The 24,157-nt window shown below is 35.2% G+C and overlaps 2 pseudogenes; one reads left to right on the top strand and one right to left on the bottom strand.

Annotated features, from left to right (window-relative positions):
- Positions 1-3,928: 3,928 nt before the first annotated feature.
- LOC149534800 (cullin-1-like) lies at positions 3,929-5,424 on the bottom strand (annotated as a pseudogene).
- A 1,011-nt stretch (positions 5,425-6,435) lies between these two features.
- Positions 6,436-10,287, top strand: LOC149534799 (DNA replication licensing factor MCM4-like; annotated as a pseudogene).
- The last annotated feature ends 13,870 nt before the right edge of the window (positions 10,288-24,157 follow it).

Below are 24,157 nucleotides of genomic sequence, written 5' to 3'. Positions count from 1 at the left end.
TTAGTTTATCATATTTGCATGTTGATGTCATTTTGAGATGGTGGTAGATCTATGATGATATCTAGTTGTCTGGTATTTTGGATATATCCTTGATTTTGTTATATGATGGATTTTATGCTATGGATATTTACTTCATTCTTGTTTCAAAGGTTGTAGTTTGAACTTGGGTACCTTCACCACCATAGTGGATTTTCATATCCCACCTCTAGGATTGTATGACATCATGTTTGACATGGATTGGTTAGCCACCCATTAAGAATATATAGATTGCCACTGTAAGTCAGTACAATGTGTTGAGGACACATGTGGGTAGGTGGAACTTTTGGGAGTCCAGAGACCAGTCTCACTTTAGATGATGTTAGCTAATCAACTGAAGCAAATTGTGTGGAAGGGATGTCAGATGTTTCTTATTTTTGTTAGTGATCTTGAGGAAGCCAAGATCTATATAGTGACACTTGATGATCACCCACTCCTTCATGAGTATGTAGATGTGTTTCCTAATGAGATACCAAGTGTGCCACCACAATGTGACATTGATTTTTGGATCGATCTTATATCGAGAGTGGAGGCTGATCTCATGAGCTCCTTACTGCATGACTACTTACTAGTTGAGTGAACTTACACTAGTACATTTGTGCTCATTTTTTGACATTCATTGGTCAAAATTTTGACCTAGTTTTCGATCAAACGTCGTCCAAATTTGACCAACACATTGGAAAAAAAATTTCCGGTCAAAAATTTGACCAACCTACTAGTTGGTTAAAATTTTGACCAATATGTTGGTCAAAAAATGTGGAAATTGTTAGCACATTTTTTGCCATTCATTGGTCGAACTTTCAACCAATGTTTGGTAGAAATCTGCAGGGCATTGGTCAAAATTTTGACCAATGCTTGGTAGAAAACTATAGAGTATTGGTAAAACTTTTTTTGGTCAAAATTTGGACCAACCAGTAGGTTGGTCAAAATTTTGACCAATACGGTGGTCGAAAAATGTTGGAATTGTTAGCACATTTTCTGCCATCCATTGGTCAAACTTTCAACCAATGCTTGGTAGAAATCACCAGTTCATTGGTCAAAATTTTGACCAATGCTTGGTAGAAAACTATAGTGCATTGGTCAAAATTTTGACCAATGCTTGGTAGAAAACTATAGTGCATTGGTAAAAATTTTGACCAAGGCTTAGTAGAAAATTACATGGCATTGGTCAAAATTTTGACCAATGCTTAGTCAAATTTTTTTCGTGGCTCGCAGTTATTGATGTCCACTTCAGCAATGGCCCTTCTTGTGAAATTGCCATCTAAAACCTTTCTAATGAGATAATGTGTTATGAGCTCTTCATCAGTGGGATGGAATGTGAATCTAGGAGGTAGTTGTGCATCACACATATGAGTGATGCACAACTGCCTCCTATTTTCACGTTCCATCCCACTGATGAAGAGCCAATAACACATTATCTCATTAGAAAGGTTTTAGATGGAAATTTCACAGGAAGGGCCATTGTTGAAGTGGACCTCAACAACTATGAGCCTCAGGGAGGGTTCAATTACCTCCTTTATTATTCACTATGCATATAATCCCATACACCCATTTGATCTCAAATGATGATATGTATTGAATGGTGAGTGTCTGTGCTGAGTGCACCAAAATCATCCATTTCATGCCTTCATATGTACACAATGTCTTTCTAGTTTCTTTCTACTCACACACCCATTTCATTTCATATGATCATTTGAAAATTGTGTCACTCTAAGCTCTCAACTATTTCCTCTTGATTGATTGGACTGGCTAAGTTGGCTCGCTAACTTGCCCCACTAAGTCGACTGCTCAAGTATGCTCGCCAAGTTGACTCTTTGAGTTTGGTCATCAAGTCAGCCCACCAAAGTGCCTCATCAAGGTCAATCTTGTCTCACCAAGTGGGGCTCTCTACGTAGGTTCGCTAATCTGCCCCACCAAGTCGCCTCTTTAAGGTCGCTGACAATGTCGGCTTGCTAGGTCTATTCCCAAAGTTGACTCACCAAGTCAACTATTCAAGTATGCTCACAAAGTCACCTCACCAAGTTGACTCTTTAAGTTCGCTCATCGAGTCTGCTTGCCATGTGAGCTTGCCAAGTTAGCTCACCAAGTCACCCCTCCAAGTTGCTTGAAGCAAAGAAAAATTTGGTGTCATTCAAACTTACCATATTTGAAGGGATATAGTGGCTGAAAGTGCATATTAGATTCATGACATTGAATATGATGGCTAGAAATTGCATATCAAACCCATGTAGGATAATATCAATCTTTCTGTTGCAGATCATACTTCATATCATACCTTAAAGTGGTCATTTACTAGTCCCAAAGTGGTCTACAGAAGCCTACAATAGCTAGCTAACATCTAGATGTGATACATGTTGATTATATGGCATTAAAACCTATGGATTGAATTATTACAGTTTGGTTTATGACTGATAATAGGTTTGTATTCTCTCTTTTCAATCTTAGCAGTAAACAATAAACTCATATTTTTCCATATCATTTAGCTGTACATGTTTTGATTCATTGCATAGTCATTTCCTTTAATCATTTGTAATGTGTTATCATAAACAAGCATCAAAGTGAGCTCATTCTTATGAAGAGGGAACATGAATACCAGAAATATCATTAGAACCATTTTCATTGGAGCTAATAAAACAAGCACATTAAGCTCTAAACTTTGTTTGTGTTCCTCAAGTTAAATGCTTGCAAAACCAACCTTCAATAACACCATTTTCAGGCTACATATAAATGTCCATGGAACTATCCTCACTGTCCTTACCAGCATAACCATTTTTCAAGGGTGGAACTTACTTTTCATTTCATCCTTGTGTGCACCTGCTTGCAATAGGGTGAATAGTGACACAACATTCCTCAACAGAATAAAAGCATTGGATTACACATCTAGTAGATGCTAAGTTTTAACTTTTTATTCTTTGATTGAAATTTTTCTTCAGTACCAGTGTGACCTTTTCACACCTTCATAACCATTGTTGCTTCATGGCACTATCCTCACTGTCCTTACCAACATAATCATTTTTTAGGTCTAAACAAGTTGACTTTTTTGGCACTTAGTCAAGTTTCCACATCTGCTATAGATGGAGCCAGAGAGGAGCTTGATTAATGCCCTCCTCTTGAGGCTCCAAACTGAAATTCATCACAATTTCCTCTATCTTGATACAATAACTAGGAACTTGAAAATTTTGAACAATGTTATGTGTTCGAGCATCGTCATTGTTAGCATTCACTTAGCAAAAAATGTCCCTCTACTCACAAATTCATTTCCTGTAAAGAGTGAACAGAGAAAGGAACAGTGGGTGACTGATGAACAAACATAGTGATGCTCTTAAATAATGTTGTATGGTAAATTTCAAAATGATATCCAAGATGTGACCAAGCCTCCTTCATGATGCTCCAGATTTTCCTATTCGAATATTGCCAATTTTTTAAATGCAAGGTAAATACCATTCAATCAACTTTGATTACTATATTATCCATATTAAAAGCTCTGATCATTTGGAGGACAAGAAGTGGAGCTTCAACACCTATTTTTTTGGGATAAGTACTTTTGTTGCTTCTATTAACAATTTAACACCTTATCAGAAGAACCACAAATGACATAGCCAATACAATATTCCAAGTCTCCTCTAAGATGTTCTTGATTTCTTTAACACTAGGTGACTACCATTGGCATTGATCACCTTTTGTTACCATATTATCCATATTACAACTTTACTACTCTAAAATGATGTCTAATCAATACAAATTCAGATCCAGTACTTTAAAATGAAGTTAAATCAGTCCAAGAGTAAATGCCAGTACTTTAAAATGAAGTTAAATCAGTCTAGGAGTTAGAGTAGCAACACCCTAGAAAAAGATTCATGAGAAAACATATTAGCATTGATCTTTAGCTAACTCATAATTTATTGATTATAATTGCATAATGTCTATCTTTATCCACATCCTCAATCACCTTTTTTTTCTCATCCATTGGTGGGAGTGGAATCTGCAATCAGGTAGAAACCAATTCACATGTGATCTCCACATGCATTAATTTTTGTTAAAAATAGACAAGCAAAATGCTATACAATTTGTTATATTAGAGTTCATACCTTGATTCTCCTCATCTTATTAGTGAATTTTGAATTGACTTTGAAGACATCTGTTTGTGCCACAGTTTTTGTATTTGGCTCTTTATTGAGAAATTTCTGTTTCACACATGAAAGAGAATGTAGCAATTTGACAATATCTTCATCGGTCAAATTCAATTGAGTCTTCACTTCTAAGTAACTTAGCCTTTTGGATGCATTGAATAGCAAGAATGCTGATGCCTGCGTATCATAACCATAGAGTAAGTTACACAAGGAAAAAGAAGTGAATTCTAGATATATCAAGGAAACTGACATTGATAAATGTGATGTATTCACTTTGCATATTTATGGTTTCTATAACACATCAATTTTAGTTTTTCTTTAAACATATAGCATAAGTAGAAAATGAATCAAATTATCAATGTATGGTCATTAACAATTAATGACATTAACCATTGCTTTAACTTATCCTACCCAACTAATTCTTAACCAGAAACTAGAAGAAGAAGTTCCCAATAATGATCAGTAGAAAATGACCTATAATGCCATTTTATATGAATCAAGGAATCTAATTGTCAGCTAGTAATCAACCAAAAAGGCAATTACTTGGTAAGTTTTAACAACAAGTTCCATGGGCTTAGGGTAAAACTTCCCATTAATATTACAAGTACCCAGAGATTATATCCATGTAAGCTTTCTATGCTTTGTCTTTGTCTGATAGAACTGCTTGAACACCTCTACGCATCTTACTTGCATTAAGTAGAAAAGGTCAAAATGTTAAACTACTTCAGAAATTGGAAAATTTAAAAGGTATACTATATACAAAATGGGCATACCATTTTGGTTGGCAGGTTAAGATCAAATGATTTGTAACTTGGCCAAAACCCAGTTGTCAAAATTGTAATAGTCAAGTCTATGCCAGGATGTGCTTGAGAATTTTCATTAAGATAATTGTCAAAATGCCCTTGGTTCTCCTTTGCTAATGTTAAATCTGTGACCTACATATAAGTACATAGATTTTTACACAATTTACAATTAGATTAATTTCATTGATAAGAATCAAAGTGAGTTTTTTATTTATGTATGATGCAACATACCATTCCCTCCATTTTAAAAGTAAACTGACCACCACACTATTGCTTCAGCTTTGTCAATATGCTTCTTTCATGATCATCATTTGCACTTTTATCAAACAAAAGTCTCTGTGCAAGCTTCTTCCTGCAATTTTAACAAATATTAATTATATATCACAACACATAACAAGACAAAGTCCTAAATTTTAAAATAGCATTATATGGATGAAGATTGTCATTCACGTCATGAATTCTAGATGTGTAAAGTTATCATTCACGTCATGAATTCCAAATGTGTAAAGTTTCCATTCCTCATGCTTTATGGCCTTTGCCAGATTCTGGGTTAGTCTATACTTGATAATTCCAAACAATAGTCATTTAATTTTTTTTAAAGCAATTAAAACTAGACTAGTACAAAAAGAAATTGAACCATATATTAAGAATATGGAGTATGTAACTTGGACATACCAAAATAGAAAATGTATCATATTCTAATAAACAAAACTCTACTGTTATAAATATTAGATTCAATTGTTTGAAGTAATAAAGGTGAACCGGCTAAATAATGGGCTAATAAAACATGCTTTATTGCTAGTGAGAAGCATTAAGAACTATATTTGGTATGTTAGCCTGCACACCCAAATTCTGGGTCAGTTCAACCATCAAAATTCCCAAGGTCCTATCAAATGGGTCATACTAGACAACCCTTCTATTCTACAAACCTCAATGGGTGGCCAACATTGACTGTCCAAGCAATTGCCTCCTCAGGGAATCGACATAGCAGATGCCTATGTACCAACTTTTGGTTCCTTCTACATTAAAGAAACCTATTTTGAAGATATTGCCTTGTACCAAGAAACCTTTTGGACAAAGAACTGCCTATCAATTGAGTCAATTGTTTCTTTTCAATTTGTATAATATGTTCTATTGAAACACACATCAATTACCTCTTTTGGCTATTATAATTAGATGCCCCAATCTTCCAAGGGTGACCTTGATGGAAACCCCCCCTATGCTTGTTTGGGGCACAAACATAAGTGTTCAAGATGTCAATCAAGCAGTTCAATGCTTTCTGAGGAATTTTAGGGATGATCCTTCAGACCTTGAGGGGAAATACATGAGGCTCTTGGAATAGGTTCAAATTTTTCCTTGCTGGCTTCTTATGGTTACCATCTAGTCTCATTTCAAATTATTGGTTGTGCACATTTGCTTTTGTATTCACTTCATTTAGTTGATTTCTCATTTAGACAATGGAAGTCAAAGGTGATTCGCTGAATATTGATGCAATGAACATCTTCGAATATGATGAAGACCTTTATGGCAAGATGGTCAGATATCCTCTTGAAGTTCTCACCATTTTTGACATTGTATTGATGGATGTAGCTGTTCACCTCAAGCCTTTGTGGGAGAAGCACATACAGGTGACTGAATTGTATTTTTGGAAAAATATGTTTTGTCAGTTAGTATGTTTTCATTTAATGACTTTGTTGTTTCAGATTTTGTTTATTTATGCACATAAATATGCCTTAGGCTTACATATAACTGTCATTGCATTCAAGCAAGAATATTCAATCTTATAGATATAGTTAACATGCAAGATCTGAATCCATCAGAGAAGATGGTTTCAATCAAAGGAATGATAATTCAGTGCAGCTCAATTATACTAGAAATCAAAGAAGCATTCTTTAGGTGCCTTGTTTATGTATATGCTCCAGCACTAGTACCTGTTGATAGAGGTAATTCATTGGATTGCAATTGAACTCTTAATATAATAGTTAAGTATGTCTTCATTATATATTATGTTTGTTTCTCAATTCTATTTTGCATGAACTGTGGCAGAGAATCTATGACTTTAAAAAGATTCATGCTTATGAAAGTGATCTCAAAAGCTTTTAGATTCCAAGATTTTGCAAATAAGATCTTACTCCTTATTGTGACACGACCACTATTGATCTGCTCTCTATAACCTTAATTGGAACTAATAGGATACCGTACATGAGGTTCTTCCCACATTGAGATGTTTGCTTGATGAAAGCTATATATGAGAGAGCACATTTTTTTAGTGTGAAAAAATCCCTGTATGAGAACTTTCACACCAAATTTTATTCTCATATTCCATGAGAATCTTCTATAGAATAAGTAGATAAGAAGATAAGCTGATAAGTAGATTGTAAGGCTGAAAAGCCTGATGCCATTCCAGATGGGGAAATCCTGCACACTGTTAGCTTGCTAATGCATGACAAACTTGTTGATGCGGCTAAACCTAGTGATTGAATTGAGGTGTGTCTGACATTACAAGATATATGAATTCTACACTCATTTTTATTGCCAAGTGTTAGCATTTGAAGGTTTACATTGGTTTTTTTTGGTAGGTTACTAGGATTTTCAGAGCTATGATAGTTAGAGTGGGAAAAAACCAAAGGATTGTGAAATCTCTATTTAAAGCAAAGCTCTCAAGCCTATCTTAGTCCATTTAAGTTGGAAATGAGGACCTTAATGCTGTATTCTATGATTTCTAATTCTAATTTGTAAATCATTTGCTAGTGCAGACCAACGTTGATTGCCTTCATCTGAAAAAGGCAGACAAGACAAGATTGCGAGCTAAAGATCCAATGGAACGTGATACCAATAGTGATAGTTTTTCCTCTTTTCAAGAGGGTGATATGTCACCAGCTGATTATGAAGCTAAGGTATAAAATCATACTTTTTACCTTTTGTATATAACATGAATTTTATAAGCTCTGAAATTGAATTTTGACTGCCAATTTCCAAATTGAGAAGTTGAAAGAACTATCTCACATGCCCGATATCTATGAGAGGCTAAATAGGTCCTTAGCTCCAAGTATTTGGAAGCTAGAAGATGTAAAGAAAGGGCTCTTGTGCTAGGTATCTTTCTTTGCATTCATGTTCAATTAATTGGTAATTTTCTGCATGTTCTTTGAACCATATGTTAACCATTATGCTTCTTAAATAGCTTTTCGGGGAACTGCAGTAAAACTAGCTTCAGGCGCTACTTTTCATGGTGATATCAACATCCTGCTTGTTGGGGATCTAGGTACAAGTAAGTCTCAACTACTTCAGTATGTGCATAAGTTGGCTCCTCAAGGCATTTATACAAGTGGTCGTGGAAGCTCTACGGTTGGTTTGACTGCTTATGTATCAAAGGATCCTAAAACTAGTGAAACAGTAAGTTATTAACTCAATCTGTTCATCATTGAACTCTTTGGGCTGCCTGCTCCCCCACTACTACCTACCACTTTATTCTATATAAACTAATTATTTCTTTGAACTCAACAGGTTCTAGAAAGTGGAGCATTGGTAATGAGTGATAGGAGTGTTTGCTGCATAGACGAGTTTGACAAGATGTCAGACAATGCTCATAGCATGTTACATGTGGTATGATTTTTCTCCGAGCTCTTCGAATTATGTGCTTTTACTAGTTTCTTGACTTCATAATCTATGTTGTTGGTTTACTTGTATATCAATGTCTGGTCATTCCTTTGAAGTAGGTTATGGAACAACAAATAGTGTCAATTGTAAAGGCTGGGATCATAGCATCTCTGAATGCAAGAACATCTATTTTAGCTTGTCCCAATCCTAGTGGTTCACGCTAAAACCCTAGATTGTCAGTGATTGACAATATCCAACTTCCTCCAACATTGCTTTCCAGGTGGATTATGTTTGGTTTTAGAATTCAAACTAGAGAATTTATTTGTTGTCACTCAAGTATAAAAGAATCACAAAAAATGCCTGTAGGTTTGATTTGATCTACCTAGTGCTTGATAAAGCTAATGAACAAACAAAAAGGTTCCTTGCAAGGCATCTTGTTGCATTACATTATGACGAGCCAAAGGTAAGTTCTGATTTGGTCAATACTATGTAGTAATTAATGGGGGGTCCAATGATCTCATATTTTTGATGTGAACTACATTATGATTCTAGGACCAAACGCTGGATGCATTCGACCTCCTGACTCTCACTTCGTATATCACTTATGCAAGACAACATATACATCCTAAGATATCTAATAAGGTAGTAGAAGATCTGATTCATGGTTATGTTGAAATGCGTAGGAAGGGAAACTTCCTTGGTAGTAGCAAGAAGGTTAGCTCAATATATTCTCAAATTCAATTTCTGTATAGTATGCTTACAAGTTACACACGTGAAAAAAGTAACAGTATATCTCATACTTCTACTGAAGAATGCATCTAGATGCAAGGCAATTCTCATGTTATGTTAACTTGTTCTCCTGAATGAATTGTATAGGTTATCACAATGACTCCACACCAAATTGAAAGCTTAATAAGAATAAGTGAAGCCCTTGCCCGTATCAGATTCTCTGAATGGGTAAGAAAATCCTATGGAGAAAAAAGTGGGTTACATTCTTGAATGTTTTAAAGCCAAATTGAGGCAATAAAAATATATCTTACATTCCAATTCTCCAGGTTGAAAGATGTGATGTGACAGAATCATTCTAGCTTCTTGAAGTTGCACTTCAACAATCTGCCACCGATCATTCAACTGGTAACCATTGTGCATCTTTGGAAATGAGGATTTTCAGTTCATTTAGTTGTATATTGAATGCATTATCATCACAAAATTAGTCAGCTTTGAAAGAACTATGTTAATTGGAAGCCACTGAATGCATTTGAGTGTCATGGTTATAGGGACCATTAACATGGATCTCATAAACATGGGAGTCTCAGCCAGTGAAAGAATGAGACGAGCCAATCTTATTTCATCACTGAGGATTCTTATCATGGAAAGGATGTAGGTAGGGGGATCATCAACTCATATTATCAAGGTAACATTCTTTATACTGCCCTAAATAGTGTTGAGAAAATTGTTGGTATGGCACCTAACTAGATATGAATGAATGCAATCACAGTTAATGGAGGAAATGCACAAATAGGGATCCAAGGAAGTCAGCCTGGATGATGTAAGTAATTCTTTGTTGTAGGTAAATTTCAAGCTATTTCTAGCTTCATTTTCTTGGGGGAAATGAATATAGTATGAGTTATGTTGTTCAATTTTAGATTCGTAGTGCAATTGGAAACCTTGTGAGTGAGGGGTTTGTTACAATTCATGGGGACAATGTGAAGAGGACCTGAACGAGTTTTGAGGATGATATGACCCCTATAATAATTAGTAATGAATTATCTAATAAGACTACGGTCAGTCTATTTTGGGAAACTATTTTAATATGCCCTGAGCTTCATGCTCTGTAGTACATCGATGGGTACTTTCTCTTGTAAAAAAATCCATAAAATTGAAGGAATCCAAAGCCTGGGTGTACTATCTGTGACAAATACAACCACCGAGGTAATGATGGATATCTTATAATTCTTGCTTAGATAAGAGGATGATAATTATAAATTATGAGAATCATTGGTGTTTTTTTCTATCAAGTTTTGGAGTGAGGAAAAAGTAATTGCAATTATAAAGGTATTTTTTTTCAACCAACGTAATGGAAAAAGTTCATTTTAATGTTCACAATGGCATTTTTCCTCTCCCTCTAGTTTCACACGGTTACCTAAATATAAAGAGAATTAAATATAAAAAGAGCAATTTATTTTAATCTATATTTTAAATTAAATATAAAGAGGAAAAATTAGAATCTAATCTTGATGTAGTGATGATTCTATGGTGGTGACTTCAACAATTGAGAATGCTAAATATCATTAGCAGCTTGTCTTCCATACACACCAATGATGTCTATCATGGTGCCATGAAGACTTGGTTTGCTATGAATAGCTACAAGGGAGAAACAACAAAAGTGTAGAATGTAGATGAATTTACTTGGCACAATGCATCATATGCTCTACTATGAAGCAACTACAAAATGTGCAAACACACAGCTATTAGCTATTTCTCTAGATATGATCATAAGAAGTTTTCAAGATGTAGAACATTTTTATTATAAACTTGAAGCACTTATAAGGAAAAGGGACTGAAAAAAAAAAAGATGACAAAGAATCATTATCAAATTAGGAAGTCATTATTCAAAATTTATGAATCAAAGGGAATCGCAATGCACAAGATATTATAGAGGTGAATTTAAAAGCTTTATAAGAGTCTAGCAATCATGACCATGATACATCCCAAGGATAATCTCTAATAAATGCTACCCATAGTCAGTTTCAAGCCAGAGAATTCAGGAAAGAATAGGGATTGTTTGAAATTACTTGGATGCAGTACTGATGCAAATTCCTTCTATAGTACTGATGCAAATTTAATTTATTCAAATATATATCTACTATTTTAAATTTACAGACTAAGATTTATATGTAGTACAACTAAATGTTTCAACTAGTATACAACTAGTCCCACTGAGCTAAAGCAATTGAGTGTCATGAATACATTCTTGATAAGAAAATATAATTATCATGGTACATAGTACAACTATTTTTTATAACACTCAAATTTATGTTTGAGATTACAGATTCTCTACCTAAAATCTGAATTTTTTGATAGGAAAATCAATAAAAACTGATTATTTGAGAGTCTGAGCTATAGATCCCACCATGACACAAGGAATTCTAGTTTGTTTTTATTCCTTCAATTGAATTTCCATTGGACCAATCTTAGATTGCTCAAAACCATTTTGCCTCCTCCTGCAATCCAACAAAGAGTGTGTATCAAATCTAGCAAATTTATAAATAATCAAGTCATCTACACAATCATGTTCATCTCATTTCAAGATCAAAAAATACATAGTTAAATGCAGTCGAATCATGGTGTCATTACAAACAAAAATGCATGTTCAAGGAGATTGTACTCCAAAGTTCAATCAAGGGTCAAGATAACTAATTGCCTTAGATTTCCATATTGGAAAAGATAATCCAAGTTTTGGGGCTAGATATCATTAGTGTCAAGTTTGTGCAAATCGATAAAATTGATAATGGTTAGATTTTTCTACATGGAACTGAAAGACATTGTTTGAGGGTTTGACAAAAAAGATTTTTTTTTGAGCATGCAGACTGATGTATCTTTGAATGGGATGCAAGAGCTTGGTGACAAACTATTTGCCAAAGTACAAGAGGAATGAGTTATTTTTAATTGCCTTAAATTTTCTATGTGTTGAGTTTCTCCTCAATATAGAAGTTGTTGTGAAGGTCCTCCAAGAATGAATAGGGAATGAAATTGAAGAAGCATAGGAATCTCCAAGGTAAGTTTATAAAGTTGCTATTGAATTTTAATATATCAGAATGTGCAAAGTAAAGTTCTACAACAAAGATTTATGCATAGGGTCATCGTCCAGATTTGATAGTAAGCTAAAGATAGGATTGTGGTTATGATAAACCCATCTAATGACAATACAAGGAAAATTTGGAATGTGTTTAGTCATTAATAGGCTTGAGTTTTCAAAACTGTGCATAGAAGCTAGCATGTGGGAAGTCTCCAATTTTGACAACTTGATAGTACTAATTTCATTCAACTTCTTTGACAACATTTTTGAGCAACTATTTTAATTGTATTTTTAAAATTTATAGTTCGGAGTTTAGCTATTCAAATTATTTAAATAATATTAAGTATAGAATTATAAAGATTCTTTAGAAATTCAAAATGATAATTTTTACTTCTAAAAATCTCTACTGTATTTACTTACCGTTGTTCATTTTTGGCAGATTACCTACTTAAGTTTTCACTATGATGCATGAATAAGTAGACATTTGAAGCTTTAGTTTTGCCACATTTCAAGCCTTGTGAACTACTTTTGTATCATTTGTAGTAACAAGAAAATCTCTGCTTTCATTTGTTTCCATTGGGGGATCCAATGGAGGTGAATTGTGTAAACTGATTTCAGTTTCCACTTGCAATAAAATTTCCTCACTCATTTCATCCATGGAAAATTGGATCTCACTATTATTATCATCATCATCTTCTTTGTCCATACTAGTCATTTCATCATCTGAAATACCATCATCTTCATCTTCGTCTACTGATGTGGCATCACACTCCATTATGGCAGATTGAGCTCCTAGATTGATTGGATTAACTAGTGCATCTGTGTTCTTTTTAGTAACATTTGACTTGAACTTATAGATAGCAGATCCACTGCTACAACTAGTATTTGACCATGGTTTTTCTGTGGAATTTTCCAAAACATGTTTGTTAGCACCACATGCAACCAACATAGATATCAGGAAGCCAAAAATAAACTTCAATCCTTCAAGTTGAATTTTGCAAGCATATAGCTTGACCATTATATTAATTGCACCCTTGACAACATGCTTTATGGCAGGCTCACCATTTTCCAGCTGAACTAAGAAATTAAAGTAGGCTTTCACACTCAAAATATCAAAGAACAAAAATGCTTTCTCTAGACTGATAAGCATTGCATCCAAAAAATGATCAAGAAGCTCTCTAGATTTTAAATGAGATAATGGTAACAAAAGAGCATTTATGAAAGCAATTGCTGAGTCCCTTATTGAATTAGCAATTCCATGTGTTGATGCAATACTTGATGATGATATAATGGTATATCCTAATAACCTTTTCTCCAACCATCCATCCAAAGTAGGCGAATCCATCAATAAAAAATTTCGTTGCAAATCCTGCTTTATGTTGAAATAACTAGGATCGTCAGTCAAAAAGTTGACAAAAAACTGCAACACCTTTACATTTACTGATTCACTATGGCATCCATCCAAAGAATCAACAAGAGCTAAAAGGTTGCCATGTTCTCATTTAAAATTTCTTAAAATTCAACTCGTTCAACATATTTGATTCCCTAGCATGACCCAAATAATATTTAAGGACAACAAGCTTATTTGGATTCACCCTAAGACATTCCACTGTATCATCTGCATTTGTGATTACATTCTCTTGTACAGCTAAGTATATATCCTTCGAGTTCATTTCACTTACCAAACCTTCCATATGCTTGATTACAAACAGATAAGCATATATGTGCCTCTCTTCATTTTTGGGAGTCAAATAATTTAGGAATGCCTCACATTTATCGTGTATACCCTCAAACTGTCTATCAAACTTCATGATCATTGTAACATTGATCAAAGCATTTAAAACTTCTGACTCCATGCCAGCCTTACCTAATGCATCTCTTGTCCTGAGAAATTCTTTGATTGTATCCAAAATACCTTCCACCAAAAGGATAGCTGATACTAATACCGTACTCCCTGGGTGATCGTGTGATGGGAAACCATGCAATAAAGATCTCAGGAAAAATTTATTGAAATTCCCTGTATTTTCTTGATTCACAAGTCTTCCCAAACTTGATACTGTTACATATATAGATTTAATCAGTTCAAACCTAGCTCCAAGCTTCTCCAGGAGTGCTTCCTCCTTTGGCTTATCCAATCCTGATTTAAGGAGTAAATTTATAGAAAATTGTGTATCATTTTTACACTGTTTACCATCAAGAACAACAAGTGCAACATCTTGTACTGCCTCAACATAAATTCTTAAAATGGATGTTAAAATGTTAAGCACCAAACTTCTTTGCCCTTCCTCCAGTATATGAGAAATAAACTACTTGGATAGTGTGAGAAATGCAATATCCTTATATGTCTGTTCCATCCAAGGCGTATCATCCGTTGAAACATCCCACCTCCCTAGGGACACTTCCCACAAGCCTACTTCAAGTAATGATATGACTAGAGATAGCCATGCTCCATGCCTCAAAAAGACCCAACCCTTCTCATTCAAATTGCCCTATTTATGCACCATTTGCTGAGTAGAAAGTACTTCCAAAAGGAAACTTTTTAGCTGCGATAACTCTCCACAATGTGCCAAATTAATGTTATTGTGCAAAATTCTACTAAAATGTATGAAGCATTTAGTTCCCAACAACTTGCCCTTAGGTTCAGCTTTCCAAGGTAGAACACTGACTACCTCAAATCCAACATCACATAAAGTGCTCCAGCCAAGAATAAAATAGTACCTTTCCAGTATAAGCTCGTCCACTGGGGAAGGTGTCTTACCCTGCCAAGCTTCCAAAATGCATGAAATCATAGAATACAGATCAAGCCAATCCAAACCCAAATCTTTAAGTACATTGTATTCTATGATACTCGAATTAAAAATCCCACTAACATCAATAAGTTGAAAAGAGAGATCATCCATTCCTTGCTCTCCTGAGATCCCCTCATTCAAATTTATAACATTTTGTACTACATGGTAAATCCACGATTCTAGTCCTAGATGTCCCACACCCTTGAATAGATGAAGATCTTCTCCCTATGAACCCTGCCTCAACTTATTCCTCATTTGTAACATCAGCCAAGATGGAAAGGTAGTGAAATAATGAATCATGTGCCGAATGACTAGCATTAGTTGAGAAACTAACAAAGACCAATAAGCCAATTGTGTATTGTTAAATTCTGCTGGAGGACTACTCACATTGCTTAAAGCCAAAAATGTAATCTCCGCCATCTTATTTTTTTCACATGCACTTGATAATTGATATACCATGAGTAGAATTTCCAAGTGAAATAGATATGGCAAGCTTGTAGAGACTTCTCGTACATTCAGGCATCTTGTGTGTAAACCTTTTACTTTCTCCACAATAAAATCAACATAACCCTTACAAATTTTTAGTCTTAGTGGATCCTCATCGAAACTGGACCTTTTAGATGCCCTGATAGTAAATAGTAGTAGAGAGTAAACATTGGGTTAGTTTTAGAGAACTTCTCATTAGCTACTGCATATTGTTGTAGGTTATTTGCAAGTGGTTACATGCTATTGTTAATTAATGTAGCCTAACATGTTTTGTCAATAAGAATCTAGCAGTTTCAGTGTGGTGAGTTCTTTATAAACTTTTTTTTTGTAGAACTAGCCAATGGTTGCATTCGTTAGAGAATTTACACAATATTATCAGTCTATGGAATCAAAATTTAAATATAAAGGGAAAGACATGGTGCCTAAAGGCATTTTTGATTAATCAGTATGAATGGTCACTCCTAGGGGATGGAGAGGACTCTCCACAAGGGGAAAATTGCATATGTAACCAACTACTCTATAGTAAAAGGCATGCCTACTGGGTAAGCTTCATTTTTCATAATAGCATTCATATAATATTGGATAGCCATAATGTGCTATTTAGTAATTTGTCTCTAGGATTACTATTGGATAGGGTATTTTAATGCATCATAGAGTTGGAAATAGGTTCTAAGCTTGTCATGAACATCCTTTACTACCATCCAAAGATGTATAGAGAAGAAAAAGAAAACATTACAAAGTAATTGTTGGAGATGGATCACATCAGGCCAAGTTCTAGCTCTTTTGAATCATATGTGGTGCTTCTAAAGAGAAAAGATGGTATGTGAGCTGAGCATAGACCACAGAACCTTGAGTGGTAAAATAATCAAGAATAAGTATTTGTCTACCATCAAGAATAGGTATCTGTCTCTCATGATGAATGGCTTAACAATGAGTTGCATGGAGCAATTATCAATGAGTTGCATGGAGCAATCTATTTTTTAAAGATTGATCTCAAGTTAGGATATTGTTAAATCCATGTGTGCAATGAGGATGTGCACAAGACAACATTCAAATTCTATTTTGGGTACTACGAGTTTTGGTCATAGCTTATGGCTGATAAATGCTCTAATGACTTTCTTGTCATGTACCCATTGCCAATCAATAATCAAGTAATTTTTTTTTTTTTGATGATATATTGATTTACACATAACATAGCAATACCATCTAAAGCATTTAAATATATCTCTTGGAATAGTAGAGCAATAGGATATTTTTAAAGAAGTGAGCTAGTGCTAAGTTGGGGTTATAAATTTTCTTTACTTGTGCCTTGTTATTAGTGCTCAAAATTTTTAGGTGGATCAATAAAAAATCCAAACCATTTTGGATTGGCCTCCTACTAATTGAATTGACATGGTGAAGGGGATGCTTTGGCCTTTATAGTTAATGTAGGAGGTTTGTTAGGATTGTACTCTCAACCAAAAACTCCCATAACTAATATGTTTACAAAGTGAAGATTCTCATGGGAGTGACATTTCCCAAGAGGTCTTCAAGAAGCTCAAAGAGGTAACGAATTCATTATCATGCATAATGAGAAAGAAAAAGAGACAAGAAATAGTGCTCCCTAATAAAAAAGTGTTTATAGAGAAAGAAGAAGAGAACATACCCAAGATCTAGTGTTGCTCTTAAGAATGGTGATGTTAACTTCAAAGGCTTTAGATAAAACAACTCCTCTTCTTAATTGATAACTCTTTGTGTGTGATATCTTCTTACCTACTACCAATGAACATGACATTGTAAGAAGACTTTGAACAAAGATAATATTTCATGAATATCACCATGTGTTTCTACACATTTCTGAGTTTCCACATATCAATATTATCTTTTGTATCAAAATTTATATGGACCATAACTATTTAATTACTTTTAAATTTGGATGTTGTTTGTGAAAAGAGGATTTAATATAATACATAATTGTGCACTAATTCCATGTTTCCCATAAATTCTGTCCTGCACATAATAACAATTTTTAAAGATAGTAATAAGGAGGTCCTGAAGCTACCTGTGAGGGTTTAACAAACATTGTATAGAGAGGGATTAACAATAAAGATTGTATTAAGAGGGATTGGACTTAAAAATAGAAAAAGAAGCATTTATATCTCTAAATTATCAGAGGATTGAACAAAACCCATATAATTTTGGAGCTTTTGAGATAGAGTTCTAACATATAAAAGACAGTATTGTCGGAGTTGAGGAAAGCCAATTTCGAAGATGCTCAAGATCACCTGCATGCGAGAACCTGTCAAAGAGAAGCCAAGGAGAGGAAGAGCATGGAGCAAGGGTAAAATCCTAAACAAACATGAGAGACAATATGTGCAAACACAAAAAGAAAATGTATTTACAATATGCACAATGCCTTATGTGATGTTATGAAAATACAATGAGAGAGAGGTCACTTATAAAGACCTCAAGGAAGCTTGTAGAAAAAGCTAGAAGGTGGTAGAAGATAAGGATGACAACTCAACACATATCCACAAAAGGTGGAACATGCTAGAAGGGAACAAACTCCCATGTTGTCAACAACTAACCACAACATACATTAAATACAAAATATTAAATAAATGAATTTACCTAAGTAATCTTAAGTAATAGAATAAATAATAAATAATTAATTATTTACTCTAACACCCCCCCTTAAGTGCAACTTAGGGAAATGCCTTAAGCTCACAAAACTAAGATGAAATGCAGAATGGGTCCCGACAACAAGGCCATTTTAGGTACCCAAGTACAATGCAAAAGAAATGCAACCTCTGTAAATGGGGAAAGAGAGAAAACCATGTGGGAAAAAATCTCCCCCAAAAAGAGGTAAGAACCTAGTGAAGAACTGAAGAAGCCTCCAACTAGGGAAATGTCTCCTAAAACAGGAACAAGGAGTGATCATGAAGAAGCATCACTGAAGCATGAAGAAGTCACAAATCTGTCAAACTGCTGATTTGAAGAACCTCCATGGAAGAAGAAGGTACGAACCAAGCATGTCTATATGGTAGATGATCCATCTCACCGAAATGCATAGGTAGCCAGCCACTGCAATTGCCTTGTACATAGGATCAACCACTGAATACATAGTTCACACTATCGAACCATCAAACCACGGATGCATTAGAACAACAACATAACCCGCCCTTAATGTAGATGGGGTGTGATGATAGGCAACTGAGAAGGTGGGCCAGAGTCTCCTGTAAATGAACCAAGAACAAGGAGAGAGGAAAAGAGGTACAAACACCTATAAAGACACGGTCAAACTGACTTTGCATGGGGCTAATGTCGTGGAAGGGACACTCACTTGACAAAGGGAGAATGCCTAAAACAACAAACAAAGATCCCCCCCATGGTGCTTTATGAAAATAATGCATGTACAACTGACTCAAAACAATGTTCATGATCCTTGAAATGCAAAAGTGGCACTTTATCTCAGTGTGATGCAAAAAAGTGCTTCAAAATGATAGCTACAATGATCAAAATTGAAAAAGAGCTGCAACAAAACAAAGTACAGCCTAAAATAAGAGAAATCATGCCAGGAAAATGATCCTCGAGCCTAAAATACTCAAGATATCCACCATATAGAAAAAATGCCAAAACTATGATAGAAAGAGAAAAGGCCAAAAACTAGGAAAAAGGACCACATTTCTAAAAAGGTGACAAAACTAGCTTTCCAAAAATATAAATTTTTCAAAAAATAGGCATGGGATGCAAAAGATATGCTTGTCGGAGTCAAAAATATGACTTTAGACTTCAATTGAAAAAAAGAGCAATAAAAATGCATCAAAACCTAAAAATACCTACACCAAAGTCTTCGTCTCAAAACTAGCTTTTCGGTGCTTCTTTTAGATCAAAAAAATACCTCTGCATGCAAAAGTTATGGCCAAAAAACCAAAGGTAGGTCCAAAATGATCCTAGGAGAGGTGCAAGGAAAGATGGATGATGCAAGGATGATGTCATGCTGACGTCAATAAACTGTTGCAAAAAAGTTGATGGCCACATCAATCGTCAAGAAAAAAATGAGGGCCACGTGGCACAGGGCTGACGTGGCAGGGCCACGTGGCAATGTGCCACATGGAAGACCTGTCATGTGTCAGTCGCTAACGGGCTGTAGAAGCTGTTGACAGTGCAGAAAATTGTGAATTAAAAACTGCCAACTGTCGCTAACATGGACTAGGTGGTGGAGACCTGGCGAGTACAGCAGAAGGGAGACAGAACCAGGGCTGAGCGGCAGAGGAGGTGGTTGCAGGAGCTGAGTAGCGGTAAAGGTCGGAAGCGCCGCCAGTGGAAAGCCGCAGGCAGGTGGCGGCCGAGCCGTGGCAGTGCAGGAGCTGCGCAATCGGCTACGGCGGCCTGTGGGCTGAGCACCAGTGGCACATCAAAAAAGATGTATTTTTTTAATTTCTCACTGCCAAAATCGTCCGTACAGTCCGTACGAAAGCTCCTAATGTAAATTTTTTTTGCCTCCGAGAGCTCTATCTCCAAATTTGACAAGTTTTATATGAATCCTGATTGCAAACGGCCTTTCAGATCCAATGGTGATGTCTGTTTGGTCCCAAAGTGCTCTAAAAAATTGTTGATCCCCTGATTTGAAAAAAAAATGCACAAACAAACTAGGGTTTGTGACTCCAAATTATGGCTTCAAAATTTCTTCAACAAAGTAGCTGCAGGAAGGCTCTAATACCATGTTGGAGTTGAGGAAAGCCAATTTTGAAGATGCCCAAGATCACCTGCATGCGAGAACCTGTCAAAGAGAAGCCAAGGAGAGGAAGAGCATGGAGCAAGGGTAAAATCCTAAACGGACATGAGAGACAATATGTGCAAACACAAAAAGAAAATGTATTTACAATATGCACAATGCCTTATCTGATGTTATGAAAATATAATGAGAGAGAGGTCGCTTATAAAGACCTCAAGGAAGCTTGTAGAACAAGCTAGAAGGTTGTAGAAGATAAGGATGACAACTTAGCACATATCCACAAAAGGTGGAACATGCTAGAAGGGAACAAACTCCCATGTTGTCAACAACTAACCACTACATGCATTAAATACAAAATATTAAATAAATGCATTTACCTAAGTAAGCTTAAGTAATAGAATAAATAATTAATAATTAATAATTTACTCTAACAAGTATCCCCACTTCCATTAGCAGATCTATGCACAAATATAAATTCTTTCCAAACAAAGTAGATTTTGAGCTTCCTCTATGATAGAGATAGATCATAGAATCATAGTTTTCAATACTTTGGTGGGTTTGAATAAGCTTGATCTCTACACCAAACTCAAAAATCCATAAATGTTGTGATGAAAGAAATCAAATTGCTTTGCATGCAGATTAAATTTTCTTGAAAGTTGTGGAATGCCCTTTCAACAAATCCATTTTGCCTATATCATGTAAATCTGCTATACACATTCCCTGCAAGCTGTGTTAAGACCAGTTTTCCACATTTTTCACTTCAACAAACTGTGGATGTGAACGGGATCGAAAAAAAGCTAAGTGGCAATAGGATGAATAGGAACTGCAACATGATAAATGGAAAATAAATAAAAAGTTTGGTTGGATGAGATAGGTCTAGATGTAAAAGAAAACTAATCAAGTGTTCCTCAATCAAACTAGTCACACTGAAAGAACTTGCAAATAAGATATTATTAACCACAATTCAACAATTCTTTTTGAGCAATCATTTTTCATCATTGAGCCATTTTATTTTTAAAAATGGGTATGTCTAGGTCACGATATTGACATATCAAGATGGAATATTCCCTTTTCATTTAACAAGCACTTATAAGACTAGGAATGTTAGCCAATCCATCTAAGCATATGGGTATTAAGGGTCAAGATATGTGTAGTGGTAGTCATGAAGATTTCTTTTTCTTTGCATTTTTTCTACATTTGATACTTTTCTTATAGGTGGACATGTCTATCACAAACATTCAACATGTCTGTCCTTAGACTTCATGGAAAAAACCCTACAAACAACACAAAAAAAATAAGGACATGAACCATCCAAACATCTCTAATAGCTTGTGGATATCCCAAAGACACACAAGTGCATGACTTTTGAAAAAAAAAGATAAGACTAACTTGTATAACAAGCGAATAACCAAAATAATTTTATGTCTGTGTTATGTTTGACAATGATAATGATATTTGGATTCAAGTATGAGGAAATTTGTATCAATCAATTCATTAAATATCATTTGAATACAAAGAAGATCTTAAGAGATTCAAGAGCATAATTATAAGCCAAATTTGTGGAAGACCTAAATCAGGCTTAAGTGAATAGACATGTGAAGGCTTATTTTGAATATGACGAGAAAATCTAAGGTAGAATTTTTATGAAGGTATATTCCAAGTTTAGAGCATTTATTGAAAAACACTATTTCAAATCTTAGTGGATTATTCATAAGTACAAGGTAGATTTTTTGAAGACCTTGAAGGAGATCTAAGGAAAATCTACCTACATTATAAACACTTTGTATTTCAAAGGTCAGTTCCTTTTGCATTGCAGGATTTGAGGTTGGTGTCTCTTGCTAATTGAGCCTACAAATTTTTTTGAAGTTATATACATACATACATATGTGTGTGTGTGTGTACATACACACACAATTCACCTACAAGGATTTCCATGCTAAATAGTATATGCATCTTGTCTTCTTTTGTTAGACATCAACTATGTGAATTATTTCTACATTGATTTCAGTTGACTAAATATATATAATAAAATATGTAGGTTTCTATGCCAAACTAACTCCAATGTGGACAAATATCTAATAATTGGGATTTAAACTAAGCAAGAACTATATGTTCAAGGAACCAAAAGATGACTGCAATGAAACTATTACAAGTGAAAAAACTTTAGTCTCGTTAAAGAGAATTGGGATGTGTGTTTGAAGACTTAACAAATTTGAGCTTCACTTGGTTTCAAGAATACTATAATGTTCTCTACTTAACAAGGCCAAACACGTGGAGGTGGAAGCTCATCTAGCCTCACCCCCCTCCCCCTAACATCAATATAAAGTACCCATTATCATCTAATTACATACTTCATTCATTCATCCATCCATTTATGAACTATAACATTCAATCAATACAATCACATAACATTCATTAATATGATATAAAATTCATTAATACACAATTCTAATCAAAACTTCATTAACACATAACAATATTCATTAACATTCGAGAAGGTCCACGTCACTCATGTTTACAGAGAGGCAAACCCAGTCGCTGATTGGTTTGCTAATAAAGGGGTTAACGCCACGAATAATCTGACCTGGCATGCCGGAAAAGATTTTTCGGCGGAGGCAAAGTTTCTTATCGACCAAGATAAAATCTTGGGAAGGACGGCTCAAATTCAATGTGAGAATGGCCACTATGGGAATCTACAGAGAGGCGATGAACCCCCAACTCCTGGTGGACGACCTCGAAAAGCCTAGACTCAATGAGCTAATTAACCCGTCTATGGTGGCTATTTCTGATAATGCAAGAGAAATGGGCATGAATCTGTTGAACAATGCCTGCAATAGCATGATCGACAACTTCAGATCAATTAAATGGCTTTTCCATGAGCTTGAGGATGTCAGAGATAGGGTTTCCCAAATGGAAAAAATCAAGAGCAAGACAGGTGCAAAAAGCCAAGGCGATCGGAACAGCTGGGAGACTCTGATGGAGAGGAGAGTAAAAAATATTGAGAACTACAATCACAACCTGGCAAGTCAAATGTTCTCCCTCCTCACTTCGATCAACGACAACATCCTCTCTCTCTTGGAAAATCTCAAAGACAGGAACCAGATGGAGGAAGATGATAAACAGAACAGAGACAAAGATAGGCTGGATGTGGATAAAGCCAAGGACAGCACTATGGAGCAGGATTTGACGAACGCCCAGGATCATAAGGCAGAAGAGCAACAAGAGTGCACCGAAGCTGCCCAGACCATGCTCGAGATGGAGAAGTAGTCTGCTAGGTTGGGTCTCTGTCCTTTGGTTTTTGTTTCTCCTGGCTTTGGCTTTTTGTCTGGTCTCTGTTTTTCTGGTTGGTTCTCTGGTCTTTTTAGTGGGCAGTTGTTTCGGGCTGGGCCTTTGGGCTTATTTTCAGCCGTAAGGCTTATGTTTTGGCTGGACATTTTTTCGCTTATTTTCAGCCTTTCTTGTTGTTAAACTTATGGGTTTCAGGACCCCTTAAAACCTATTTACCTTATCAAAAACAATATTCATTAACATAAAATAAAAATCTGTATTAATATGCACCATTCATACATAATTACTTAAAACAAAGTTCTTTCATTATCCAACAAAGTTTATCAAAGAAGATTTTTAAAACATCATAAGGATCTAGATTGAACACCTAGATACCTAAACATAGAAGAAAACATGATCCAATCATGAGTCATAGAATCATCCTCAGAACAAGCTTGATCCTCAGGAGTTGGGGTTTAACTATCTTGATAGCTATCTATTGAACTTTGACTAGAAATGTTATAAGATATGAT

This window comes from Cupressus sempervirens, chromosome 10 (assembly GCF_028749045.1).
Source record: "Cupressus sempervirens isolate cs-2001-9-10 chromosome 10, ASM2874904v1, whole genome shotgun sequence".
Lineage (NCBI taxonomy): Eukaryota > Viridiplantae > Streptophyta > Pinopsida > Cupressales > Cupressaceae > Cupressus > Cupressus sempervirens.
Note: the sequence above shows the minus strand (reverse complement) of the source record. Positions and strands in the feature narration are given on the sequence as shown.